This window comes from Lipotes vexillifer, unplaced genomic scaffold (assembly GCF_000442215.2).
Source record: "Lipotes vexillifer unplaced genomic scaffold, Lipotes_vexillifer_v1.1 scaffold592, whole genome shotgun sequence".
NCBI classification, from domain to species: domain Eukaryota; kingdom Metazoa; phylum Chordata; class Mammalia; order Artiodactyla; family Lipotidae; genus Lipotes; species Lipotes vexillifer.
The window spans coordinates 218,431-242,514 of NW_006782534.1; positions in this window are offsets into that span (position 1 = coordinate 218,431).

Genomic DNA, 24,084 nt, shown 5'->3' on the forward strand with positions numbered 1-24,084 from the left:
AGCAGCAGGAAGAAGCAAGGTAACATCTGATGCACCTGAGAACAGGAGAACCCTAGAACAGGCAATAGGTATTTCTCAGTTTTAAAACATGATAGGTGGATTCGAGAACTACAGCTGAACCTGAGAAGGTGTCTCTAACCCATTAGGTTAAGTGTGAAGACTTCGGGTGATTATAACAGGGCTGGACCAACCTAACCCTTAAAACCCCTTCAATGGAATTTCCAGGGCTCCTTCCAGGACCAGGCACAACACTGGGAAGAAACTTCTGGGAGTGGAATCAAAGCTCGTCAATACAGGAGAAACAGAGACAAAGGAGGGCCAGAGAAGGAACTCAGGACATGATTAAAAAAATAAGAAACATTATTCCATAAATGAAAACTGAAATGGAAGCAACAGAGGAGTGAATAAATACAACCACACGAACAACAAAATGCAAATTCCTTGAGAGGACTAGAAGGTAGAAAGGAAAAAATATAAAAAATCAAAAATACAGAGATGAAAAAAAGAAAGTGAAATATTGAATATAGACAACATGGAGATAAAAGGAGACCCTAAAGAAGAGATTCAAAGCAAGGACCAGAGTTAATACTAAAAATCATAATAAAAAATAGACTTTCCTGAAATTGAAATACTAAAGATTTGGAAGTGAATACTGAAAAAGCACACTCTGTATCTGAAAATAAAACTTTAGAAGGAACAAGATACTGCTAAACAGAAAAACTCCTGGATATTAAAGGCAAAAAAATCATTTCTATCTTTCGGCGAAAAGAGCAGATGATATACAAAGAATTATAAACAATGACCACACATAGCAATGAGCATTTGTAATTTGAAGATTGTGATTTGAAGCATTATTTCCCATTAAATAAAGATGGGGCTTCTTGGAAAAGTAATTATAGCTTGTATAAGGTAAGTTTAGAACTCTGACAGACTCAATAGTAAAAATGGGAAAGTAGATTCTGTTTTTGTTTCAGATTAGAACACTGCCTCAGAGCCAACTGGGCAGTGAAGTATTCTGCAATGTACCTTTTTCATTATCAGTTTTCACTCAGATTTCAAAAGTGACAGATTTATAACATTTGTAAATATTCAAACCCTAGATCAGCACAGTTTATTTTCTTCACTTTTAGTGCCTTTTTATGTATGCATATATATACTGAATATTCATACCATTTTGTCACTTGCATGCCATGCAAATATTACATTAAGTCTTGAGTATTCATTGAATATAAAGATTTTTAATTGTCACAATGAATCACATTACACAAATGCATTTTTAAACTAATCTCTAACTGCATATTGCCCTATTATAAATTATGCTTAGAAGAGTATTCTTATCTCGACTGTCTACATCAGGGAGTCTACTATGTGATTTTCCTGTCAAACACGTACTATATGATATAGTTATTTCAAATTGGGTTGTCTGTTCCACCATTAAATGGGACTGGTTAAAACTGAAGATAATCTTGGAGATAATACAATTAAAATATTCTCCAAAGAGCCAATGTTACCTAAAATTCTGATCATATACATAACCCATTATAAAATGGTTCCACCAGTATTTCAATAAGGTTAGAAAGAAAGGGCAGGGGTAGAACAGGGGAAGGGAGGGAAGGAAGAAAGGAGAGAACTGCTGCAAATAAAATTAAAAAGAAATAGGTGAAAGGGATAAATATAGGAAAATAGAAATAGCCAGGGGCTAGAGGGTGAGCCTGACTAGAGCTAGGTCCAAGCTCCACAGGAAAAAAGAATTCCTAATTTAGATGTTACCCATTCCTTGAAGCCATGTGAAACTTATTATATGTGGTAGTTTTCAATAAGCAAACCTCAGACACTCATCTCATTCTACCTGCAGAAAGAGGGACTATGGCTCCATTATTTAGCAAAGACACATAGAAGATGAGTGTTCTCTCCCAAGAATAACTACACTAACTAAACTGAGGGAAACTTCTAATTCTGGCGAATGTTAATTCTATAATCTACTAATAACTTCATTAATAAATGCTTAGTGGAGCAATTCTCAGAACTTTTGCTCTCAGGACCCTTGTTAGAGGAAGTCATCAAGAGGATGTGACTGTCAACTGACTGCAAGCTGGACCTGGGCAACTGGAGGCTCCTCACCCCCTCCCCCTTGTCTTTGGAATGTGCATTCCACCCACCATTCCCACACTAGGAGCTGTTTCAAGGACATAGCTTTGAGAAAGTAGGGTGTTATTGTGACCATCTGGACTGAATATGTGATTGAACCCTGGTCAGGCCTTTAAATAAACTTTAAGATTCTGGCCTGAGGTGCAGAGATCTACTTGTAGGACCTAAGACAGGCCTCATATGTAAGTTCCCTTGCTTGTTAAATCTGCCATCTACCAACCTGGAGTGGTCTGCCTCTTCCTTAGGTCTCTCTTTGCCCTCTGTGTACAGGGGCCAGTTTCAGACTTCACCCAGGGAACTCCTGAGATTATAAAATAACACCCCTTTAAACTGTTTAAAAATTATTGAGGACTATAAGGAGATGGTGTTCATGTGGGCTATATCTATTATATTTATCATATTAGAAATTAACAGAGGGAAATATTTACTGATAAAATAATAAACTTATTACACATTTCCAAAAATGTTTTAAAAAATAATTATTTCTCAAAGAAAACCTTTAGTGAGAAGAATGGCATTGTAGTAGATATTTTCAAATATCTGTAATGACTGGCTTAATAGAAGATAGTAGCTTTCTCCTATCTGCTTCTACATTCAGTCTGTAGCTGTACATTGTCTTAGTTGAGGCAAAAACAGAAACCAGCCTCACAGATACTTAAGAGATGTGAAAACTGAGGAAACATGATATTTGATACCACAGCAAATTCAGCAATCTAAAACAGTGTGTACATTTTCCTCCATAAAATTGATCTGTCTTGCATTTTACACGGATCTTTTATTCGTGCATGATTTTGGTAACACCAGGCATTGATTATTTTAGAAATATTGGTTCACTGAGTTATGCAGATCTTCTAAATGTTTGACACATTTCATTATGCAGCAACAAAAAGCCATATTTTTAATATTACGGCCAACCTTATTTGTAAAGTATTTAAGTATATGGAAGCTTTTAAGCACGCAGGGACAAGTACAAGTTTTCAAAATTTTAATTTTCACTTGAAGGCCCAAATTTTGTCATTGAAAAAAATACTGTCATTTTCCTTGAAGTTACAGACTCTGTTCATTGTTGAGAAAACGTATGCCAAATACTCAAGTCTGGTTAACCATAGGTTGCCTGTTAGTTTCTTTTTTCAAGTAAAAACAATTTTTTGTGAAAAAAGCAGCTATATCAGCTAGTAGCACAATTGCACAAGTGCTTTTCCTTGAGTAGTCATCATACTTCGTTACATAGTAGACATGATTTACACATATTTCTTTCTGTCACACAAAATACTAAAAAGGCATATACATAAACACTGAGATTTAATAAAATTAATTTTTCTTATTAAATATTCAAGGACAATCTTAAGTGAAACTGAGTTTTTAATTTCTTTACAGCAACTTTATGGTGATGAAGAATATAATATTAGTACATTTGAGGGCTACTGCCTTGTTTTGAGCTACTTTACCAGTAGTTTTTTCCACCATTGTTATTACACCATCAATGAAATTATCACACAGTGAAAAAGGCACAGAGAAAAGGTAACATAATGTCATAATATTACTATAAAAATAATTTTAACATTGCATATCCTCTGAAAGTGTTACAGGAACCACCACGCCCTTGGGGTACTAACACCATAATGAAATAAAACTCTAAACATACAGTATCACCAACGGACAATCAAATATGACATGCCCACAGTTGTCTTTAAGGAATGCTACTCTGATAATTTTTTTTATACACCTAATAAATTTCTGAAAAATATATTATTATCAGAACAGGAATGAGGTAAGAGCAGCTAACTATGCCTTTGCTTTGCCATACTGTAAAAAGGTAGTATAAGACTGTTTCTAAGGGTTTGGGTGCTGTATTCATATTTTTTTCTTCAATTGCATCAGGGCTGTAATACAAATAAACCTGGTGTCTGACAACAGGCATTTAATAAATATCTATTAACTAATAAATATGAGTTTATCAATAACTATTCATGTTTACTGCATATTAATATTTATGAGTATCAATTAATGAAGATGCATACACATGACTTGAGTCTTGATTATGTAACTCTCCAACTATGTGACTTAGGGGAACTTCCTTAGCCTATTTATTTCTCAGTATCAATATATGTAAAGTATGCATTCTATGAGTACCATCACCATAGAGGTATGGTAAAGTTTATGCCAGATGCTCGTCTCAGTACCTAATGGATGGGAATGTCTCAAATAATAGTTCAATATATTCAATCTATTGTCAATCAAACTCTTGAATCATTTCATTGTATTAACTTGCTTTTCTTATTTCCTAAATGTTATCACCAAGAAGAATTTAAAATCTTTGAGACATTTGCTACTAATACATATATGTGTCATAGTTCAATTAAAAAAAAAACTGAAAGGAAGGAAAGAAGGAAGGAGAGAGGGAGGGAGGGAGGGAGGCAGGGAGGGAACGGGGGAAGGACCACTCTAAGGTCAAACAGCAGAGAGAACTTAATATAAAGATTTAGGTATAAAAAAATGATGGAACTAAAGGAGTAAATGGGCTGAGAGGTAGCCCAGAGACCTGTAACTACAGAAAGCATATCTCAACATTTCTGATGGGAGGAAAGTGAAAGAGAGGAGATGGCCTTGAGAGAAGCCACTCACCAGTGACACTACTAGAGCTATACTCTGTTGTGGGAACCATCGTGTGATGTGTGCAGTATGGAAAATATCTGCAGTATGTAAAATACCAAAAATAAACTTGTTTTGATAAAGCATTTTTGCCCAGCTTTGCCAAATTGTAAACAAGTTCTTATTAAGAAATGTTACACATATATTTATGTGAAACTTGTTTTTGAACATGTTTTTGAGGATTATTTTCTGAAAAAAGAAAATATGTCTTTACCACCCCCCTCCAAAAAATACCCATCAATGTAAACACACTGTGTGTCTGAGAGAAAGTCTACTGAGGCATCCATGTCTGCTAATACCCTTGCCTAATATACTCCCAACCCTCGAATAATAATTTCAGCATGAAAGCCCAGTTTGTCTCTGGGCACTGATCTCCCCACATATCTCTGGAAAACACTGATCCATTCTGTTTATGGACCACACAGTGTGCTGTGACACAACTGCAACTTTCTTGGGCAGACAGGAAGATATCTTGCTGTCAAAGGTTAGAGACATACCAACTATGAGCCAGTGGTGGCTGAGATGGAGAGAGAGAGACTCACTGACTCCAATTAAGTAGTGTATACTTGTCACCCCTCCTCAAATCCACTATATCACTTCCTACTTAGCCCGTTGATGGAAATAAATGACAATATTGCATTAACTAAATATGTGTGGGTCATCATTAGTTTTTCTTCACATTGCCTACTTTTTGACATCCCAGATCTTGGTTTTGCTATAGACTCAATGCCTATGTCACCCCAAAAGTCATATGTTGAAGCTTAATTCCCCCATATGATGGTATTTGGAGGTGTGACCTGTGGCAGGTGATGAGTTGGTGCCCTTATAAAAGGGACCACAGAGAGCTCCTTCAGCCATGTGAGGACATGGGGAAAAGACAGCCATCTATGAACTAGGAAGCAAACCCTCACAGGACACAGAATCAGCCAGTGCCTTGATCTTCCCAGCCTCTAGAACTGTAAGGAATAAATCTATGTTGTTTATAAGCCACCTGGTCTATGGTATTTTGTCAGAGCAGACCAAACAAACTAAGACAAGTTTCTACATTGACCTAGTGATAATATTCAGAATAAGAATATTCTGCCATGCACCTGATGAAACTACGAGTGCTTCTGCCAGAATCACCAAAGCCACTGGAAGCCCACAGCTAGCCGGCACTACTAGCATAGCCCTAAACACTGCTGGATTCCTAAGCCTCCCGCTGCTAGGCTTAGTATGCCAGTCCTATCAGAACTGTTGTTAAAACAGAAAAATAATAGGAAAATAATTTTTCCCTCCACAATTTCAATTTCTTGCCAGTGACTCCCACTGGCAATACGTAAATGCGAGTCTCAGAAAAATGGACTATGCAGAATTCCAGACCCTGCAGCACAGAGCTGAACCCAGCAAGGCAGAGATGGAACTGATAGGAAATAGACAAATAAGGGGAAAAACAAAGTAAATATAAGTACAGCACCTATGTATGGTGTACCGTATGATTTAGCAATATCTGTGACAGGCTCATATCCCCAGAAATTCTAATCCTTTCACTGCAAATTCTAGTCCTTTCACTGAATTATTGAGTTCTCTGAAGACTAGAAAACTGTAATAATAATAATAATAAAAAAGCCAAGATCCTGACAAGAGACCCAATTTAGTCAACATTTATTTATTTGTCACATATTTATCAAGCACTTTGTAAATGCCAGGCACTGTGCTCTATGTTCCTATGCCAGACATAGTGATGAATAGAACAGGCTGCTTGTCTTCTAAGAGTCAGAAAGGAAGGCAAAACGTGTTCACAAACAGATATAATCTAGAGCAGTATACCAGAAATCCATGTTAAGTAGTGCAAAGTGTTTTATGAATACAATAGGTACAATTTTGGTGAGTAGATATGAGCAGGAAAATGTACAGTTTGAGCAAAGAGCAGAGCGGGGAAAGTTCAAGGCTTATTTGACAAATAGCCACTGTATCAGTTTATTTTTGCTCCAAATAGCTAAAGTAGTCTACAGTCAGTTAGCTGCTTTATCTTTTAGAAATAGTGTATGTTTTTTCCAGGAACACCAAAATAAGTCTACAATTAATGTACTATAATTAGGAGATAATTTCCATCTTCTCCCAATTATCATTATTTCCCCTTGAGTATAAAGTTATTGTAACTGAAACAAAATATTTTAATGCTTTCCTAATTATAAAAAAGTACATATTTTCTAATATATGATTTGTCTAATTTTTTCTAATGTTCCCAATCAAAACAGGCTCATTGTAGACAATGTGGGAAATACCCTATGGGATATCTTGGTTTTCTCTAATTTATCACTAACTTATTGTAATTGTTATAAATATGTGATAAAAACACTTTTATTAATAATTAAGGGCATCTCTGCCCTTAATTAAAGTTCCTTAAAGTTCTACATGGAGAAACTGCATTATAAAGAAAAACATGTTTAAGGTTTATGTTGTATATTCCAAATTAATTTACACTCTTAACCAGTGACGATGGTTCTTTTGTGCTGGACTTGATTTTCATTATTTTACTGAAAATACTTACATATATCTTTGTAAGTAATATTTCATCTTAACTTTATCAGAATTTGGTATACTTGTGATATTGGAGATTTTTGTATTACTTTTGCCCTGGAACAATCTATATGGCAGGAAATGAAGGTTTGAAAACAATGAAGAGACCAGTAAAACCATCCAGAACTGGAGATATTTTTCAGGGATAATTTTCTTTTCTTTGGATTTTGATTTTGACAGAGACTTTTCTATTTCTCTTTTTTCTCCAGTTTTACTGAGGTATGACTGACAAATAAAAATTGTATATATTTACATTGTGCAATCTAATGTTTCCATACATGTATACATCATGAAATAATTACCACAATCAAGCTAATTAACATATCCGTTACCTCACATAGTTACACTTTCTCTTTTTTTTTTTTTTGGCAAGAACACTTGGAATCTACTCTCTTAGCAAATCTCAAGTATTAATACATTATTATTAACTATAGTCATGTTGTGCATTAGGTCTCCAGAACTTATTCACCTTATGACTGAAAGTTTGTACCTTTTGACTAATACTTCCCCACTCTCCAGCCCCTGGTAACCCCATCTACTCTGTTATTATAAGTTTGACTTTTTTTTATGTGTGCGTCGTTTCACATATAATTAAATCATGCAGTATTTGTCTTTCACCCAAGCTAATGTATTCCAGGTTCCTCTGTATTGTCACAAATGGCAGGATTCCCTTCTTTCTCAATGGCTGAATAGTTTTCTATTGTATTTTCATATATATCACATCTCCTTTATCCATTCACCTGTCCATTGACAGACTACTGTGAATAAAGCTGCAATAAACATGGGACGGCAGATATCTCTTTCAGATACCGATTTTATTTCCTTCAGATATATACCCAGATGTGAGATAGCTGGATCAAATGGTAGTTGTATTTTTAATTTTTAAAAGAATCTCCAAACTGTTTTTACATAATGGCTGTCCAATTTACATTCCCACCAATGGTGTACAAGGTTCTAGGCTCCCTTTTCTCTACATCCTCATAAACCCTAGTTATCTTTTGACTTTTTGATGATAGCCATTCTAACGTGTGTGAGGTGATATCTTATTGTGGTTTGGATTTGCATTTCCCTAATGATTAGCGATGTTAAGCATTTTTTCATGTGCCTGTTGGCCATTTTAATTGGGTTATTTGTATTTTTTTTTCTGAGTTGTACACACTTCTTATCTTGGTTACTGACCTCTTATCAGATTTGCAAATATTTTCTCCCATTCCATAGGTTTCCTTTTCATTTTGTTGATTGTTTGCTGTGCAGAAAATTTTTAGTTTAATGTAGTCCTACTTGTTTATTTGCTTTAATTTTATTTTTGATTGAAAAATGAAATAAATTAAAGCTATTCATCTATATTTTTCCTTGTGTACTGTTTTAGCAACCTCTCCAAGTTTTGAGATATACTGTTGACATGGTTGCTCTTCCCTAAACAATCTATGATTATTGCCTTAATTTCCTTTTGGACTCCAAATCTTTGTGCTTACAGTTGCTTTGTTTTAATTTATGTATGGTGAGATTCAGTCATCTCTCAATTAGCCTGAGTAATGAGATACTGTGCGGATTAAAATTGGTTTCAAATTCTTTGGTATTTTACACATGTATAAATAGGATTTAATTTATTTTCTTTTTTAAAAAAATTTTTATACACTTTAAAGGTTACTTTACATTTATAGTAATTACAGAATGTTGACTATATTCCCCATGTTGTAAAATACATCCTTGAGCCTATCTTATACTCAATAGTTTGTGCCTTCCACTCACCCACCCCTATATTGTCCCTCCCCTGCTCACTGGTAACCACTATTTTGTTCTCTGTGGGTTTGCTTCTTTTTTGTTGTATTAATTAGTTTGTCATATTTTTTAGATTCCACATATAAGTGATATCTTATAGTATTTGTCATTCTCTGACTTATTTCACTTAACATATAGTCCTCCAAGTCCATCCATGTTGCTGCAAATGGCAAATTTTCATTCTTTTATGGCTGAGTAGTATTCCATTTTATATATACACCACACCTTCTTTACCCATTCATCTGTTGATGGACACTTAGGTTGCTTCCATATTTTGGCAATTATAAATAATGCTGCTATGAACATTGGGGTGCGTGGGGTTTTTTTTAATGACTTTTTTGACTTCTGCATGGTTGAAATGATGCTGGATGACTTCCAAGGCCAGTTTAAAAAAAGTCTTATTGCTTCTGCCTTAGTCTCTTAGAAGGTTGGTTCTCTGAATACCTCATCTGGGGATGTCCCCACTTCAAACCAAGATATTGGGCTGCAAGAAGCCCAAGCCACCTAATGAAGTCATGTGTAGCTGCTCTGATGGACAGTCCTGGTGAGCCTAGCACTGACAGGAAGCATAAACTGCCAATCATATCAGTGAGCCATTTTGGACACCTAGCTGAGGTATGTTATACTCTGCTGACACTTAATTACAACTGCATAAAAGACCTCCAAGTGGTGACCACCCAGCCAAGACCTTTTAATCCATTTTAATCCGATAATTTGCAACACAAAAATAGATAACTAGAGCAGCTTTTTTTTCCCCAAAAAAACATATATGGTGAGTATATATCTTAGTGTTTGCTTAAGAACATCTTCATTTATTTACCTTTATGTATGTATGCATATATTTTCTTTTTCATTATGACTAAGAAAGAATGACAATTAGACTTGACATGGAATTATTGTTGACAATATTTTTTTCTCAGAATTTTGTAGCCATTACGCCCTTCTCTGAAGGCATTTAATGTCATTGAATATGTTGATCTCAACCTAATTTTTGTACTTTAACATGTGAGCTTTTTTTTTCAACTTTTCAAAAGTCCTGAATTCCTATGGGATTAAATTTTATTCATAAAATTTTAAAATATCACTTCATTATGTGTTTCTTTTAATTAATTATTTTTCCTGCTTTATTTTGGTTCATTTCAACCTTCAACTGTGGAATTTTATTCTAATACAATTCTAGTTTTTTCTTCTGCCCTTATTGTTATGGTTATTTTAAAAATATGAACTTTTCCTTCTACTTTACAATTTAGGTAACTAACTTACCTCAGTACCATTTTTCCTTTTGCTCCTTCATTTTGCATTCTGAGAGAATATTACAAGTTATCTTACATATTACTGATTAAATATCCTGCAGTGTTTAGTTTGCTTTGTACTGTTTCAAATAATGATTTAAAATTTCATATTCATTACTTATTTCTTCTATTTTTTGCATCCCCCGTGTCTTGCAAACACCCATATTGTCAAAAGAGGTCAATGAAAAATTAAAATTCCCAGGGTACTGAGCTGAAAATTCTACAGCCACTTTAGAAAGAAGCTCTGATGTAGGATGCATTCCATTTCAGCATAGCATAGTGTATCAGGTAAGGGTTTCCATTAGGAAGGAAGGAATTAAGAGACATCTCTCAAACCCTCTCTCTACAGAACCCAACCATTCTTCCTCAGATATTCATTGGATATTTGGATAGCAAAATCTCTCTTGGTATTTTATAGATTTATGTCCACTAATGTAAAAGACATGTATCTCTCTCTAACTCTATAATAAGTATTTTAAGAACACTATAATTTTTTAAAAGTTGACACAATTTTTCTGTGGAAAATAAAGCCCCTATCCCTTTATGATTTGATCTGATTGGTTTCATTGTAGCTGTTTCTTTATTTTTTTTAATAAATTTATTTATTTATTTATTTTTTGGCTGCGTTGGGTCTTCATTGCTGCACACGGGCTTTCTCTAGTTGCAGCGAGCAGGGGCTACTCTTTGTTGCGGTGTGCAGGATTCTCGCTGTGGTGGCTTCTCTTGTTGCGGAGCACGGGCTCTAGGCATGTGGGCTTCGGTAGTTGTGGCATGCAGTCTCAGTAGTTGTGGCTCATGGGCTCTAGAGTGCAGGCTCAGTGGTTGTGGCACATGGGCTTAGTTGCTCCACGGCATGTGGGATCTTCCTGGACCAGGGCTCAAACCTGTGTCCCCTGCACTGGCAGGAGGATTCTTAACCCCTGCACCACCAGGAAAGTCCCTGTAGCTGTTTCTTTAAACCTAACACTTTTTGGCATATTTTTGCCATGTGCTCAACAGAACCCTGAAAAAAGAAATCACTTAAATAATAGAAGCTAGGTCACTTTTTTTTCTTTCATGCTTTAGGAGGAGAGCAAAATAAAAGATGGGAAGGAACTGTGGCTTTACTGCATATAGAAATGGAAAGCATCCCTGTATGATTAATTTCCAAACTCTCAGGAGCTACATATAAGCATATTATAATATGCTCAGCTATTATTAGAACTCTAGCTATCTTAAAGTTTCTATTTCCTAGGACAGTTTCTATTTCTAACATTTTGCCCACATTATCCTCTTATATGCACACATATATGACTGATCAAATTTCCAGGTGTTTTTTCACACACTCACACACACAATGGACCCTGCAATACTTCCACACAAATTTTCAAGGAATTACTCCAAAATTGATGAACCAAGATAACAAAGCTACACAGATTTTGTTTATATTGGTTACCTTTTGGACTTGGAAATTTGAGAGTAGAAAATAATAAGATCTAGGCATGTGCATGGACTATAATATAATTTTCATTTACTCACTTTATTTTCCCTTTTAAAATTATTGGAATATTAAGAAATAATGATAGTTATCTGTGGAAGCCTGCAGACTTCAGACTAACATTTATGTGTTAAAGGAGAAGTAGTTAAGTCATTTTCTGAGAAAGCTGCTATTACCACAAAGTTGACTATTTCATTGCATTCTAGACATACCTTTTAAATATTAGCCCTCAATGTCTTAAATCTGAGCCTACAATGAGCTCAGAGGTGACTGCAGCAATTCTTGTGTGGTCCTTATATGGATAATTTTCTCTAACTATACACCTTTGACACTCATTTGTACTATCAGTCTCTAGAAGGTGACCTGATTTGGAAAGACACTATAATCCACCTCAGTAGGACACTGAACAAGCAGTGCCAGAGGACGTTAAAATTAGAGTCAAATAAAACTCCTCTGACTAGCTGGTTTAGTTATAATTGCCTAATGACTGAGGGATGTACTTTTAAAATTAGCCTTTAATTCTCTAAACTGGGAGTAAAAAAAGAGAACACATGTGATCTTCCCACAACCTCCTTACCAACAGTCTCTACTAAAATCACATGAAAGCCAACCAAAAAAACTAAACAAAACAAATAACAAACAAACAACAATAACCACATTTTGCTTATTCTATGTAGAATATCACACATCACTCACAAATCTCAGTCTGTGTTTCCCCACATTTACAAAGCATGAGACATCCTGTTGGGTACAAGAATATAGATTTTCTAGGGGCAGGTCAAAAGTTAAGGCAGCTGAAAAACATTTTTTAACAACTGACTTCACTTATCAAACAGCAGAACCTGAAAAAGGTCTCTGGCACCTGAAATCGTTCAATGTTTTTATGGCAGTGATAAAAATCACTTCAGGTGTTGCTGCAGCAACAGCTTTGAAACCAATAGAGTTCCGAAGTGGAGAAGATCCATCAAAAATAAATCAAACCTTGTTTCACTGGTGCTAAAGGAAGTGTGTGTAATGGAAAGTTATTAAGACCAAAGCCACCTGCAGGCTTTGGCCTCAGAACAGGGCTCTCTTGCCTGAGTATTCCCCAGTCAATCACTAACCCCCTCATCTCTTCTTGGTATTGTCAGGAGATTGATAGGCTGTAGATTACAGAAGGTAAGTGCTTTAAGGCTTTGGAAGCTTTCCTAGCATGCCATTTTGCCACCGCATTGAACATTCTCTCTCTCTCTCTCTCACATACACACGCACAGACAAGCACACACACGCACACACAGACAGAGCGTTATTTCAAATCATTTCAAAGTACTTATAAGATTTGCCCCAACCATATTGTTTTTCCATCATCAGGAAGCCAGTAATGTTTATCTAACATCTACTAATTTTTGGCCCCTTTAATGTAAGTGATCTCATTTAATGGTCACAAAATCATAGGTATAACCCTGCAAGAAACGTATACTTAATCTCATATTGCAGACCAAATACCAAGGCTCATAGAACTTAAGTGTTTTACAAAGTTAACAAAACTAACAAATGATGGAGCTGGATTACTATTCAGAATCTTCAATTTCATCTTCTGTGTTACTTCCATTCTAGTTCCCTATCTCTAAAGCAATGTTTCAAAAACCTGTTATATATGTTTAAAAAAATTTAAGACCTGTTACATATATTTAAAATTACCTTCAAATAGATTTATTTCTACTATATATATGTGTGTGTTTTCTGAAAAGTGAGTGTTGGCATATTCATTTTTAGAATATACTGCATAAAATTAGGCATACTGCATGCCATAGCTTTTAAATACCATAAAAACAAAGTAAATAAGAATATATGCAAAGAAAAATACAAAATTGAGCTCAAGTTAACGTGACTAAGATGTCACTTTAACTCACATTGCTCACGATGTGAACGTGAAGCTGACTGCTAGCAGCACAGATTATTTGGGGCTCTCCATGCCTTAATCTATGTTTGACTGTGCGATGCCTCTGTTTTCCACCTTTCATCTCTCTTTGAACTATATAAAACCTGTTTTTCTATGTTATGCTCTTCTGCACCGCTTGGCCTTTAATGAATCTTTGTACATCTGCCTCTTTTCGTTTCATATTAGTCCTGATAACTGAAGTAGTTCTACTTGGTTCCAACGTGATTCTACCTACAGACAATGACGTAATATTTATTTACAGCATAGTCATCCAGATGATAAAAAATGTATATGTTTTGAAATTATACCTAAAATTAAAGAGCAAAAGTAGAAAACAAATCTCCAGGTAAATCAGGGACTGCATATGCCCCCAGACTCCTATTTGAGAAAATACTACCATAAAGGAATGAGAAATTTAACACAAGTAACATTTTTTGATAACTGATTCTTACTGATTTTACGCAAATAATTATTTTACACTGAGTTAGAAGTATCAATATAAGTAATTTATTTGATGATCTAGGTTTATGACTGTGAACATCACATCCAAATGCCTTATTAAGAGACACCAGGTTATTCACCACCTACCCTCAACCTAGCTTTACACATCAACTTCCACAAATACTCCAGTTTAGACTGCCTTCTAGGCAGTGATTTTCAGTGCTGACTTCACATTCACATCACCTAGAGAGCTTAAAAAAATAAACATACTCAGGGCCCGTCAGCTGAGATCCCACATCCCACTTTAGTTGGTCACTAGTAGGACTGGACATAGATTTCTTTTAAATGAACCCCTGGAAATTAAAATGTACAGCCAGAATTGAGAACTGTCCCAGTTAATCAGAGAAACTTGCTGTTTTTAAAATACATCGTAGAATTTTTTGAATCCCTGTATTTTCTTGTGTTTTTTTTTAAATTTGCGTATACCCAGTCCTACAGGCTACCTCACATATCCTGAGATATTCAGATCAAATATCAGTGCCTTGTGATACCTTCCAAGAACAATACAGACTACATTGATTACTCTCTTTTTTCTTATCTCATGGTACTTTAAATAAAAAAGAACATATTATAGTACACTAACCTCTAATGTATAACTCTAATCCTATAAGCCCATGACCATAAAACCATAAGCTTACGTATTGTAAGGTAATATATATTAGACATTTGATTTGCCAGGGATTTTTTGAATGAATGAAGAAAGTAAGAGGAAATAAAGAGTGAATCAACCAGTTTATAGATGTGTTATGGAAAAACCCAAACGAACTTTTTGGCCACCCCAATATATAAAAAACTTTTATATATAACTTTAATCGAGTGCTGTTCTCAGGTTCTACCTGGATGCATATAGTTATTTGTGCCTGCGTCTGCACTGAATAGGCAGTAGGTACTTTATCACTGTCTCTATGTACCCTTGTTATCCATTATCTCTTCTCACTAGATCAGCTTTGCACAGGCTGCCTCTAGTCTCTAGGTTGTTTTCTTTAATACCATGTACAAGCTCATAAAATTTGTTAAACTAGCAAATAATTCCATTGTATCAGATTAAATATCTTTTGAAATAAAAGTATATGTCATCTTTGGTAACAATTTTTTAATATTACAAATTTTGTAACCAATTTATATTTTCTCTTGCATTCTGTATAAATGAGATGACTAGAAGCCCAGACAGTGGATAAGAGATCTGTCTTTGCTACTATCGCCTCAAATTGCCCTGGCTACCGATGGAAGAAAAGGGTCTTAATACAGAGTTGAATGTGTAATGCCCAGACTTAGGAAGAAGACAAATAAACTAATAATTTCACTCAATGTTACTTCATCATTCATGCCTTTCTACTACTCTGTTTAAACTAGCAGCACCCCCGTGCATGAAACACACCAGTCTCTCCCCATCTTCACCTCATCCCTTCTCTCTGTCTCTCTCTGTGTGTCCTCTACTCTTCTTCTAAGGACACACATCACTGGCTTTAAGGCCAACTTTAATCCAGTGTGATCTTATCTTTACTTAATTACATCTGCAAAGACCCTATTTTCCAAATAAGGTCACAACTCAAGGTTCCAGATAGACGTAAATTTTGGGCAGACACTGTTCATTTATGTATTGACTGTCTTATCACACTAGATACAATAATGAGGACAGGGACTTTTTTGGTCTTTGTTCATTGTCAGTGTCTCCAGTGCTTACAACAGCACCCGATGCAAAGTATTCAGTAAACTGATGCTGTTGTAGAAGACCAAGTACTTTAATCCCACAGCCCCCAAATCATTCAGGATTTGAATTCTGTGTGTGAATATCATAAAATCAGAATTTATACACATAGGACCAAGTATGTCAGGATAAAACTTAAAATTATCAGCCTTTTCCTGATTACACATTACTGGCCAATGTTGGTGGATGATTATCTTGTTATATATAATTATTCATAGAGTCTTTACTGTAACTCATTATATCAATTATTTTTTACTTTATTTTGACTTGTTTTTCTTTTGTAATTTTCAAAAACCTCTCATATCCCTTCTTTTCCTAGACTCAGTCAGGGACAAGATCAATCCAAAGAGTAAAAGTGAAGCTGAACTTCACCCACAAAAACAGGCCATGTAAATTTTTACATTTCCGAGCCACAGAGGGAAATATTGAGACACAGATTATTGTGTCTCCCCTCATGGTACTGATCTGAAAAGTTATTATAAATATAGGAAAATTTTCCACTGTTATCTCCATGAATATAATTTTAATCAATGTGGTTATCAACTACATGTAAAGTGATACTTGAATATTTCAATAGGATAAATAAGTAAGAGATTTTTCAAACACAGGTGATATTTCTCAACCATTTATTGAACACTAAAGAGATCAATTTCAGGTCTATATGAAGCGGGATGGTTTCATACTCTTTTTCCTGTCCTGCCAATAATTCAATTAATTTTTAAATATCCAATCCATGGCAATTTATACCACCAATAAGAAAGGTTTTAAATTGGATATGTGGTAGACTAACAATTAACATGGGCCAATATCCAATAATTCAACCAAATACCACACAGAAAATTTAATATTTCATAACATGGTGTAATAATATATATATATTATAAAATATTACAGCATGGTTAAAAAAAGTAGACTATGAAGTATTTCACATGACATCATTTATAAGCTATACTAAAGATAAGATCACATAAAAAGAATCAAAATTTTACTTGTCAGGAGACAGTATTTTAGGTTTTGTATAGAAAACAACCGGACTAAGTATCCATATATATGAGATTTTTCAGAAAAATAAAATATATGCCACCAGACCTGTCAGCAGGGACATTGTATTAGTTATCTAATGTTGCATAACAAATCATCTAAAATTTATCAAATTAAATAAAGAATCATTTATCTCAAAATTTCCCAGGGTCAGGAATCTGGGAGAGGCTTATGTGAACTGGTTCTAGTTCAGGGTCTTGCATGAAATTGCCATAAAGCTGTTGGATGGCATGGCAGTCATATGAATGCTCCACTGGGACCAGAAGACAGTTTTCACAGCTCATTCACATTGCTGTTGTCAGACCTTAGTTCCTTATTAGCTACTGGCTACAGACATTAGTTCCTTGACTTGTGGATGTCACCTTACGCAAACTGAATATCCTATGACAAGGCAACTGGCTTCCTCCAGAGCAAGGTATGTGAGAGAGAGACAAAGAGAGAAACAATGTGCAACGAAGAAAGAAGAGAGTGTATATTACAACCTAATTTTGGAAGTGACGTACCAATTCTTCTTCCATATTCTGTTGGTCACACAGATCAATCCTGGTATAATGTGGGATGGGAATACACATCTGTGAACATCATGAGGTGGGGAATATCTGGGGCCATCTTGGAGGCTAGTTACCACAGACATTATCTACATTTTGGGCAGGACAATTATTTACTGAGCAAGAATATCCTGGGCAATCAAGGATGTTTAGCATTCCTATTCACCTCATCTCTGTGCCCCATTGCATGGAATGAAAGGAGAGACACTGTGAAAATAAGAAATTCCACCTGACATTTCCAAAATCCCTCCACTGAAAAGCAATATCTGAAACAGGGGAATCTCTTATCTTTAGAAGCGGCTTGTTAAAAAGGAGTGTCTCTGAAACCATCAGAAATCCAAGAAAAGTTAATGTGAATTAGCCAGCAGATCCTTATTTAAAGGCAAGCCACCCAGCTTGACCACTCCATGTCAAGGTGCATCAGAGTGTTCACAAAGGAGATTCATTGTGACAGGAGGAATGTCTAATTATGTGCGTAGCTCACTGAACTGTTTTTTTGCACATTGTCACTCTATTTTTTTTTAACATCTTTATTGGAGTATAATTGCTTTAAAATGGTTAGTTTCTGCTTTAAAACAAAGTGAATCAGCTATACATATACATATATCCCTATATCTCCTCCCAATTGCGTCTCCCTCCCACCCGACCTATCCCAACCCCCCCCACACCCAGGTGGTCACAAAGCACTGAGCTGATCTCCCTGTGCTATGGGGCTGCTTCTCACTAGCTATCTATTTTACATTTGGTAGTGTATATAAGTCCATGACACTCTCACACTTCTTCCCAACTTACACTTCCCCCTCCCCGTGTCCTCAAGTCGATTCTCTATTTCTGCATCTTTATTCCTGTACTGCCCCTAACTTCTTCAGAATCTTTTTTTTTCCCCTAAGGTTCCATATATGTGTTAGCATACAGTATTTGTTTTTCTCTTACTGACTTACTTCACTCTGTATGACACACCCTAGGTCCATCCACCTCACTAAAAATAACTCACTTTTGTTTCTTTTTATGGCTAAGTAATATTCCATTGTATATATGTGCCACATCCTCTTTATCCATTCATCTGTTGAGGGACACTTAGGTTGCCTCCATGTCCTGGCTACTGTAAATAGAGCTGCAATGAACATTGTGGTACATGACTCTTTTTAAATTATGGTTGTCTCAGGGTATGTGCCCAGTAGTGGGACTTGTCAGTCATATGGTAGTTCTATTTGTAGTTTTTTAAGGAACCTCCATACTGTTCTCCATAGTAGCTGTATCAATTTACATTCCAACCAACAGTGCAAGAGGGTTCCCTTTTCTCCACGCCCTCTCCAGCATTTACTGTTTGTAGATTTTTTGATGATGGCCATTCTGACTGGTGTGAGGTGGTATCTCATTGTAGTTTCGATTTGCATTTCTCTAATGATTAATGATGTTGAGCATTCTTTCACGAGTTTGTTGGCAATCTGTATATCTTCTTTGGAGAAATACCTATTTAGGTCTTCTGCCCATTTTTGGATTGGGTTGCTTTTTTGATATTGAGCTGCATGAGCTGCTTGTGAATTTTGGGGATTAATCCTTTGTTAGTTGCTTCATTTGCAAACATTTTCCCCCATTCTGAGGGTTGTCTTTTCATCTTGTTTTTGGTTTCCTTTGCTGTGCAAAAGCTTTTAAGTTTCAATAGGTCCCATTTGTTTATTTTTGTTTTTATTTCCATTTCTCTAGGAGGTAGATCCAAAAGGATCTTGCTGAGATTTATGGCACAGAGTGTTCTATGTTTTCCTCTAAGAGTTTTACAGTGTCTGGTCTTATATTTAGGTTTTTAGTCCATTTTGAGTTTATTTTTGTGTATGGTGTTAAGGAGTGTTCTAATTTCATTCTTTTACATGTAGCTGTCCAGTTTTCCCAGCACCAATTATTGAAGAGGCTGTCTTTTCTCCATTGCATATTATTGCCTCTTTTATCAAAAAAAAGGTGACCATATGTGCCTGGGTTTATCTCTGGGCTATCCTGTTCCATTGATCTATATTTCTGTTTTTGTGCCAATACCACACTGTCTTGATTACTGTAGCTTTGTAGTATAGTCTGAAGGCAGGGAGCCTGATTCCTCCAGATCCATTTTTCTTTCTCAAGATTGCTTTGGCTATACAGGGTCTTTTGTGTTTCCAACAAATTGTGAAATTTTTTGTTCTAGTTCTGTGAAAAATGCCATTGGTACCTTGATAGGGATTGCACTGACTCTGTAGATTGCTTTTGGTAGTACAGTCATTTTCACAATGTTGATTCTTCCAATCCAAGAACATGGTATATCTCTCCATCTGTTTGTATCATCTTTAATTTCTTTCATCAGTGTCTTATAATTTTCTGCATACAGTTCTTCTGTCTCTTTAAGTAGGTTTATTCCTAGGTATTTTATTCTTTTTGTTGCAATGGTGAATGGGTGGGTTTCCTTAACTTCTCTTTCAGATTTTTCATCATTAGTGTACAGGAATTCAAGAGATTTCTGCACATTGATTTTGTATCCTGCTACTTTACCAACTTCACTGATTAGCTCTAGTAGTTTTCTGGTAGAGTCTTTAGGATTCTCTGTGTATAGTATCATGTCATCTGCAGACAGTGACAGCTTTACCTCTTCCTTTCTAATTAGGATTCTTTTTATTTCTTTTTCTTCTCTGATTGCTGTGGCTAAAACTTCCAAAACTATGTTGAATAATAGTAGTGAGAGTGGGACACCTTATCGTGTACCTGATCTTAGTGGAAATGGTTTCAGTTTTTCACCATTGAGAACAATGTTGGCTCTGGGTTTGTCATATATGTTCTTTATTACTTTGAGGTAAGTTTCCTCTAAGCCTACTTTCTGGAGGATTTTTATCATAAATTGTTGAATTTTGTCCAAAGCCCTTTTTTTGCATCTATTGAAATGATCATATTGTTTTTATCCTTCAATTTGTTAATATGGTGTATCACATTGATTGATTTTCATATATTGAAGTATCCTTGCATTCCTGGGATAAACCACATTTGATCATGGTGTATGATACTTTTAATGTGCTGCTGGATCCTGTTTGCTAGCATTTTGTTGAAGATTTTTGCACCTATGTTCATCTGTGATATTGGCCTGTAGTTTTCTTTCCTTGTGACATCTTTCTCTGGTTTTGGTATCAGGGTGATGGTGGCCTTGTAGAATGAGTTTGGGAGTGTTCCTCCCTCTGCTATATTTTGGAAGAGTTTGAGAAGGACAGGTGTCAGCTCTTCTCTAAATGTTTGATAGAATTCGCCTGTGAAGCCATCTGGTCCTGGGCATTTGTTTGTTGGAAGATTTTTAATCACAGTTTAAATTTCAGTGCTTGTGATTGGTCTGTTCATATTTTCTATTTCTTCCTGGTTCAGTCTTCGAAGGTTGTGCATTTCTAAGAATTTGTCCATTTCTTCCAGGTTGTCCATTTTATTGGCATAGAGTTGCTTGTAGTAATCTCTCATGATCCTTTGTATTTCTGCAGTGTCAGTTGTTACCTCTCCTTTTTCATTTCTAGTTCTATTGCTTTGAGTCTTCTTCCTTTTTTTCTTGGTGAGTCTGGCTAATGGTTTATCAATTTTGTTTATCTTCTCAAAGAACCAGCTTTTAGTTTTATTGATCTTTGCTATCATTTCCTTCATTTCTTTTTCATTTATTTCTGATCTGATCTTTATGATTTCTTTCCTTCTGCTAACATTGGGGTTTTTTTGTTCTTCCTTCTCTAATTGCTTTAGGTGCAAAGTTAGGTTGTTTATTTGAGATGTTTCCTGTTTCTTAAGGTAGGATTGTATTGCTATAAACTTCCCTCTTAGAACTGCTTTTGCTGCATCCCATAGGTTTTGGGTCTTCGTGTTTTCACTGTCATTTGTTTCTAGGTATTTTTTGATTTCCTCTTTGATTTCTTTAGTTATCTCTTGGTTATTAAATAGTGTATTGTTTAGCCTCCATGTGTTTGTACTTTTTACAGATTTTTCCCTGTAATTGATATCTAGTCTCATAGCATTGTGGTCAGAAAAGATACTTAATGTGATTTTAATTTTTAAGTTTACCAAGTCTTGATTTATGACCCAATATATGATCTCTTTTGGAGGATGTTCTATGAGCACCTGAGAAGAAAGTGTATTCTGTTGGTTTTGGATGGAATGTCCTATAAATATCAATTAAGTCAATTTTGTTTAATGTGTCACTTAAAGCTTGTGTTTCCTTACTTATTTTCATTTTGGATGATCTGTCCATTGGTGAAGGTTGGGTATTAAAGTCCCCTACTATGGCTGTATTACTGTCGATTTCCCTTTTTATGCTGTTAGCATTTGCCTTATGTACTGAGGTTCTCCTGTGTCGGGTGCATAAATGTTTACAATTGTTATATCTTCTTTGTGGATTAATCACTTGATCATTATGTAGTGTCCTTCTTTGTCTCTTCTGATAGTCTTTATTTTATAGTCTATTTTGTGTGATATGAGAATTGCTACTCCAGCTTTTTTTTGATTTCCATTTGCATGGAATATCTTTTTCCATTCCCTCACTTTCAGTCAGTATGTGTCCCTAGGTCTGAGGTGAGTCTCTTGTAGACAGCATATATATGGGTCTAGTTTTTGTATCCATTCAGCCAATCTATGTCTTCTGGTTGGAGAATTTAATCCATTTACATTTAAGGTAGTTATCGATATGTGTGTACCTATTACCATTTTCTTAATTGTTTTGGGTTTGTTATTGTACGTCTTTTCCTTCTGTTGTGTTTCCTGCCTAGAAGTTCATTTAGCATTTGTTATAAAGCTGCTTTGGTGGTGAATTCTCTTAGCTTTGTCTTGTCTGTAAAGGTTTTAATTTCTCTGTCAAATCTGAATGAGATCCTTGCTGGGTAGAGTAATCCTGGTTGTAGGGTTTTCCCTTTCATCACTTTAAATATGTCCTTCCTCTCCCTTGTGGCCTGCAGAGTTTCTGCTGAAATATCAGCTATTAACCTTATGGGGATTCCCTTGTATGTTATTTGTTGTTTTTCCCTTGCTGTTTTTAATATTTTTTTCTTTGTATTTAATTTTTGATAGTTTGATTAATATGTGTCTTGGCATGTTTCTCCTTGGATTTATCATTTATTGGACTCTCTGAGCTTCCTGGACTTGATTAACTATTTGCTTTACCATATTAGGGAAGTTTTCAACTAAAATCTCTTCAAATATTTTTTCACTCTCTTTCTTTTTCTCTTCTTCTTCTGGGACCCCTATAAATCAAACGTTGGTGCATTTAACGTTGTCCCAGAAGTCTCTGAGACTGTCCTCTATTCTTTTCTTTCTTTTTTCTTTATTCTACTCTGCAGTACTTATTTCCACTATTTTATCTTCCAGGTCACTTATCTGTTCTTCTGCATCAGTTATTCCTCCTAGCGAATTTTTGAGTTTATTTATTGTGCTGTTTATGATTGTTTGTTTGCTCTTTAGTTCTTCTAAGTCCTTGTTAAACATTTCTTGTATTTTCTCCATTCTATTTCCAAGATTTTGGATCATCTTTACTACCATTACTCTGAATTCTTTTTCAGGTAGACTGCCTATTTTCGCTTCATTTGTTTGGTCTGTTGCGTTTTTACCTTATTCCTTTAGCTGCTTTGTGTTTCTCTGTCTTCTTATTTTGCTTAACTTATTGTGTTTGGGGTCTCCTTTTCACAGTATGCAGGTTCGTAATTCCCCTTGTTGTTGGTGTCTGTCCCCAGTGGCTAAGTTTGTTTCAGGGGGTTGTGTAGGCTTCCTGGTGGAGGGGACTTGTGCCTGTGTTCAGGAGGATGAAGCTGGATCTTGTCTTTCTGGTGGCCAGGACCGCATCTGGTAGTGTGTTTTGGCGTGTCTGTGACCTTATTATGATTTTAGGCAGCCTCCCTGCCAATGGATGGGGTTGTGTTCCTGTCTTTTTAGTTGTTTGGCATAGGGTGTGCAGCACTGTAGCTTGCTGGTCGTTGAGTGGAGCTGGGTCTTAGGGTTGAGATGGAGATCTCTGTGAGAGCTTTTGCCATTTGATATTACGTGAAGCTGGGAGGTCTCTGGGGGACCAATGTCCTGAACTCGGCTCTCCCACCTCAGAGGGACAGGTGTGACATCTGACCAGAGCACCAAGATCCTGTCAGCCACATGGCCAGGTACGTGCGGAGTCTCCTGTCCTTTCGGAAGTCTGAGGTCTTCTGTTCAGTAGGTGTTCTGTAGGAGTTGTTCCACATGTAGGTGTACTTCTGATGTATTTGTGGGGAGGAAGGTGATCTCCACATCTTACTTTTCTGCCATCTTGAAGGTCTCCTCACTGAATTTTTAATAGAATACCCTATACATGAAGGACTGAAAGGTATACTCCTATCTAACAATGTTTGTGTCTATTTTCCAATTGCTCTTCATCAAACAGCATTAGTGTGGAGACCTTCAGTTCCACCTACTGTAACGAAGCTCCATTTATTAAATCATTAAGTCCTTAG